The sequence below is a fragment of the Plutella xylostella genome, chromosome 13 (assembly GCF_932276165.1).
Source record: "Plutella xylostella chromosome 13, ilPluXylo3.1, whole genome shotgun sequence".
Classification (NCBI taxonomy): Eukaryota; Metazoa; Arthropoda; class Insecta; order Lepidoptera; family Plutellidae; genus Plutella; species Plutella xylostella.
The window spans coordinates 4,431,731-4,437,730 of record NC_063993.1 but is presented as its reverse complement, the minus strand read 5'-3'; positions in this window follow the sequence as shown (position 1 = coordinate 4,437,730).

The window sequence follows — 6,000 nt, the reverse complement described above, 5'->3', positions numbered from 1 at the left end:
ATCGTAATTAATTACTCGCCGACACATTTTAAATTCTTAATTAAGTAATCCGTACTTTCTCCCGCCTATAAATTAGATCGGGCCGTTTCCATAGAGACTACTCATCCTTTAAAGCGGCGGGGGGGTAGGGGGCGAGGGGGGTCTACAAAAAATATAACTTAGGGTGAGTACAAGCCGTGGGGTGACGGCCGCTGCACCCCGCGCGGCGATCAATATTAACTCTTTTTTTCAACGAGGATTCGTGAATTTTTAAGTGTGACGACGAATCGGCTCGGAAATTATGCGTGCGTTTTTGAGTCTCAGCCGGAGCTGGTACAAGATTTTTCGCATATGAACTCTATTCACTAGTTGCGAAGAGTTGATTTTGCAGAGACACACTAGTTTCTGTGACAGCGACAAACTGTTTGCAAACTATCGCTGACTATCGATGACACAACTTTTTTTTGAAGTTGAACTATGTGGCTCAAAAATTTTCTACATTTTTTTTCTATGAAATATATGAAAAGTCTGCCTTTTTTTTAATACTATGGTTCCAATAACAAACATCAGTAAGGAGCTATAAATCAGGATATTCGCGACGGCCACGCCGCGGCATTCGTCAAGGTCGGTGCAACATGTGTTCGCGACACATCGATAACTATTATTTGTTTGTTATGCCATTGTTACGGCGATGTTAAGATTGTTAAGTCGTTTTTTAGTCCTCAAAATTTTATTTTGTTTGACCATCGTTTTTGTTGTCTGAACTTCAAGCAGTTCCTATGAAAAACACTGTCAAGGTGCACATCAAATACAACCTAATTGATAATTCATGTTTTTTATGCTGTTCGCCTTCATTGTATATTTTTGAGTTTTTTTAAACAACGGATTGTATTTTATAAAAAGTGTTATAAAAACTACGTATGCATACATTAATTTGAAACAGTGCATTAACAAAAAGCTGCATAGAGCCCGGTGTGCGCGTGTTAAATAAAAAACATTCATTAAAAAAAGCTATTTATGACAGAGGCCATTATCGTCCAATAAATCAGCTGCCCGCTCTTCTGTTTTCGATAATGATTCTATTATTATGGAAAAGCGTTGTATAACTGTAACATTTTTTTCCTTACAGCTAAGAAAGTGTGGAAACTACTTTGTGTATTCTATACAACGCACTAAATTTGTGTATTCAAAGTTAGAGAGTAAATATATATTTTTACTTGTAGGTATGGGAAGTATGAATTAATGATAGCAGGAAACCTAAATTATATAATTAGCAATTGAAGGGATATTAGGGTTTTTTAAAATACTTTTCAGCATTTTACATATAAACTTTTTTTTTTAGTCATTTTCCTGCCTATGTTTCTACGTATTGTTAGAAGAAGCACACTCCACAAGTGCGTGCCCCGCCGGTATCGTTTTTATGTGTGTGGCGCTCGGTCACTGGACGGGTTACAAATTGTGGGGTGAAAGGGGTACTTTTTTATAATCGACTTTCCTAACTGTAATAAACCATATTTATCTTGCTTAATTATAGTTCCACTCCTCAGTTTAGTAGCCCGGTCGTGTTTTTGCTTCAAATGTTTGTGTTATTATCGAATTACGTGTATTTGTCGTTAAAATTGCTCTCATTTTTTGTTGTCCTCTAGAAATTTGCTTATGGACAGCTATTATACATATTTTTATCTGGAAGTGGTGTTTAAGTCTTTTTTTATTACGTATGAAATTGTAATACTTATATATTTTTTAAATTGTGGTCTAGTCTGTACTTAGAAAGTACTAGTAGACTTTAAGAAGTTTCATGTAATATTATACTTCAGTTACCTTTCATTATGTACTGAAGTCGATTCTGAAGGTTGAAAATTATTAATGTAAACTTCTATTCTATTCTATTCTATTCTATTCTATTCTCTGTGGGGGTGTAAGTACCTGTACCTGGCTCTCTCGAATGGAACCGTTGTGCATATCCCCAAGGTCTAAACTGCCTTCCTAAGCTTGGACCATTTCCCCACCACGCTGGTCCACTGCGGGTTGGTGGGTTCACATATCTAGATATGATAGATCTAGATATGCAGGTTTCCTCACGATGATTTCCTTCACCGTAAGAGCGATGGTATATATTGTACTTAAGTTAAAAGAACTCATTGGTACATGTCAGCGCCGAGATTCGAACCCGCATCTCTGGCGTGAGAAGCGGGCGCTTTTCCGACTGAGCTGCCACCGCTAAGGTAAACTTTATAGAGTCGAATTTTAAACAAAGAATTTAACGTTTTGACAACACTTAAATTAGATCGTTTAATTTTGTTTTATCTAAACAACATATGAAATTGTACCACTACACAGTCAGGAGTCAGAACTTTGCATCAGAAACGATCCAGAACGGTGGTCAAACCTCCAGTCTCTCATTCGCCTTTCTAATTATTGTATGTTTAATTGTGAAAACACTTGCACTATACGTACAATCAATAAATATTGTCTTAAATGAAAACTCAGCAAATATATTGAAGGGAATAACATTTCAAAAGACGAAAGAACCGAAGCACTTTCGGGCGATCGATTTAAACCATCCTTTGTTAATCTAAAATGTGCTTATTTGAAATTTTAAAATGAGAACGAGGGCACTGATCCGGCGGGACGCATGCGTAATATCAACCCTTTTTTCTACCCTTTCTCTACCCACGGTTTTTTTGTAAGCGTTTTTGTAAAGGGTTGTGCGCGGGGTACCTGCTACGCACGGAAGGGTTGAGTTTTTTCTCTATGCACTGCAGTGGCTTTTGTATTTTTTCTGTATGGAGTTTGCTGAGAGTAATAATAGAAAGTGCATTGAACTCTTTAACAGAAGATCAGCTGATGCAATAATGGTGCACTTGCGGCTGCGCTATTGATTTCTCGAAGTGTTCAAGGTCACGGTGGAATATTACGATGTCATTCAGAATCAGAAGGTTTATTGGTTTTTTAGATCACATATTACGGGTGTTTACACGTAATAATACATACTTACATAAATATATTATACTCACGACTGTACAGTCGTGATTATATTTGCACCCAGGTGATAGGTCACGAGCTGTATCGCCGTTTTGGAATGAGTACCATGCACTTAAGGTACACATCTAGGAATTTACATGTCAAGGTGTCCTAATCATGTTTTACTTTGTAACACCGTTAGGGCACGTGGTATAATTGTTCTTAAACTCCTTAATTGAAAATAATTATTTGATACGCGCCAGAATTTGAACACTCAGCCACTTGGATTTGTTCATAAGTACATTCTAAACGGTGTCCCTCGGTTAATTTTCAAGTACCTCTATTTGCAAATATATTTCTTGAACTGTCTATTATAATTTCAGGTTCTAATTATACATTCTATAATGAAGATTGCGATTTTCACCTAGGGCAATATATAATATACCTAGTTGATATTTGTGTATGTGATATATTTTATACAGCTTTTTTATTTACTAAACCGTTTATGATTACAGCTAGTTGCCTTACCGAACCTAACCGGATGGTGTCCAGTTACACAATGACTACTGTTGCACATTTTCAACAAATGCAGTATCTAGGTAAATAAAAAAATGCCCTACAACGGTACGTGCGCTCAGTAACCCACATTGATCAAGGTGTGAAGGGTTATCAAGTTTCTACCCCGTTAAAAACCCCGTACACCTTTGAACAACTCTTTTTATACGTTTAAATTGCCAAAAATAAGTTTTTCGCAGTTTTGTGCCTTCTCAAATTTACTTTTTGCTCTACATCTTTAAATCGCACCTGATGTTTTTTATGTTCTATTATGTTTGACTTGAGGTGATCGAATAACGTTTTCAATGTAGATCAAACTTATTAATACCATTAACTACGTCTGTAATCTACTGTAGAAAATAACTTCAGTTGAGATAGGTATGTATAAATAGTCACATTAGCCACTAGGTTATTTATTTATTTTAACGATCAGTAATTGCATGGTGAGTACTAATAATTATTTGATACTTTTCTAGTTTTATTTCGCTGCATTGCACTTGCGTTATTTTTTTAAATTAAAAAACTCCCACGTATGACGTTAATACGATAGAATTTAGAAGTGTCAACTCGTAAACTCGTAATGTCTATTAAATGCGAAACAATATAGTTGATATCAAAAATCTAAATACTTAGGAAGGTCTTATCGATCCCAATTTCATTTACTTAACCCAGATTATTATTGTAAATTATAACCCAACCAAGTTACAGCATTTGCGCGTCTGAAATTAGTGGCAGCTGTGGAGCCCCCCCCCCCCCCCGGCCCCTCTACCCGCTACCCTCACCTCGCTTTTTACTCAGAAAACGAAAAAAAAACCTGCCGCTTTTTCTACACAATCTGGGAGTGGGCCGGCCGAGATCTGATTTCGCGAAGATAGAGTTTCATCAGTAGACAAAACGCTTCTACGAGTTCTTTTTAATTATATCTGGCTTTGCCAAAACAGGCCGAGGTTTCCTGTGACTTATTTTCCTTTTACTTGTATTGTCTACGATGTGTATGAATGACCCGGCCCCGTGGTGATCACAGATGTACGCTACTACCACCTACATCGAAGCTTTTGTAGTGTTTACACTTTTCTCCCATTGTAATAACTATTAGAGACGTTTTTTTATGGTGGCTGGGTGAATATTTGTGTTTATAGCCACCTAAATTGCCCAATAAATTTAATTTAAAGGCTAATTGGAAATACCTTTTATTTTATAAAGGGGTTGTGATAAATATCTGCGTTTATATTACCTACTTGTATGTACTTATTTGGACCGTAAACGTTAAGGTTAATATTGAAGTTTCAGTAATATTTTCAGAAATATTTTAAAGTAAAAGTCAATACATTGTTAAAATTACTAGTAAATTGATAGGGTACGATCATTCGATCATACTTTAACCCATAGAATTAGACTATATCTTATGGTCTAGCCCTGCACCAGATACTCCGGATTACTCCGGTATTGATGCAACTCTACTCGTACAAACAAAAGCAAGAAGAGATAAATAAATATGTATTGGAAAGAGTTTTCACACCTTCTTAGACTTCCGAGAAACTAGATCACAAGATGAAAGAGAAAGTAATCTGCATCTAATGTGCCGAAAACCTTTGTCCCTATTAAGAAAACACGGAAGAATGGACATTACAAATGGATTAAATGCAAACAAACCCAGTAGCCACTTCTTTGTGCCGCATGTTGTATAAACAACTAGTGCGGATCGGACAAACACTATTCTTGTGATCTTCTTTTCGGTACAAAGTAGAAAGAAGAGTAATATTCCAGTGACAATTAGCCGGCGGTGGTGCGGCGGCGGCGGCCAGCGATACTCGCCAGATTAAGGGATTAGATCTTGTGTAGTAAACAACTATTCTTATTTATGTAGGTATTACTCCTTTCTACGCATTATATTGGCAGAGGCTTACGTCGCCGCTGTTACAACAAAGATACACTGAAAGTAATAGCTAGCAATAATAACAATATGTTGTTTGTCAAGTTGGAATGTTGGTAAGAAGATGTACCTAAAAATAAGATTCTAGGATTAAATGAATGAAAAATGACTGGCAAATCATCGTGATCACAATAACACTCAAACTCTTCTCTGCAGAATAGGTACGGAACAAGTCCCACACTGGTTATTAATGACATTGTGCGATATCATCCCTTTGTGCCAACCATATACATCAAACGATAAAAGAAGTTATAATTATGCTGAATAGAGATTTTCAAAAAGGGAATATTTAGCGTAAAAATCAATAATCAAACGGCTTCCTGACAATGGCTGTCGGGTAACCGAATTCACTATCAAAATAGAGGTACCCCGATGTGGCGTGGGTGGAGTTTTTTTAATCAATTATTATTATTTTTACCCATAAACGCAGTTTGGGGACATTGCAACGTCATGTAAATACTTAACAGTGGTAGAGATGATCATACACTGTATATTTATATAAAAAAGTAATATTGATACAATTCTTATGTTATCTTTAATCATTATCATTTTGCTCAAAATTTATTAAG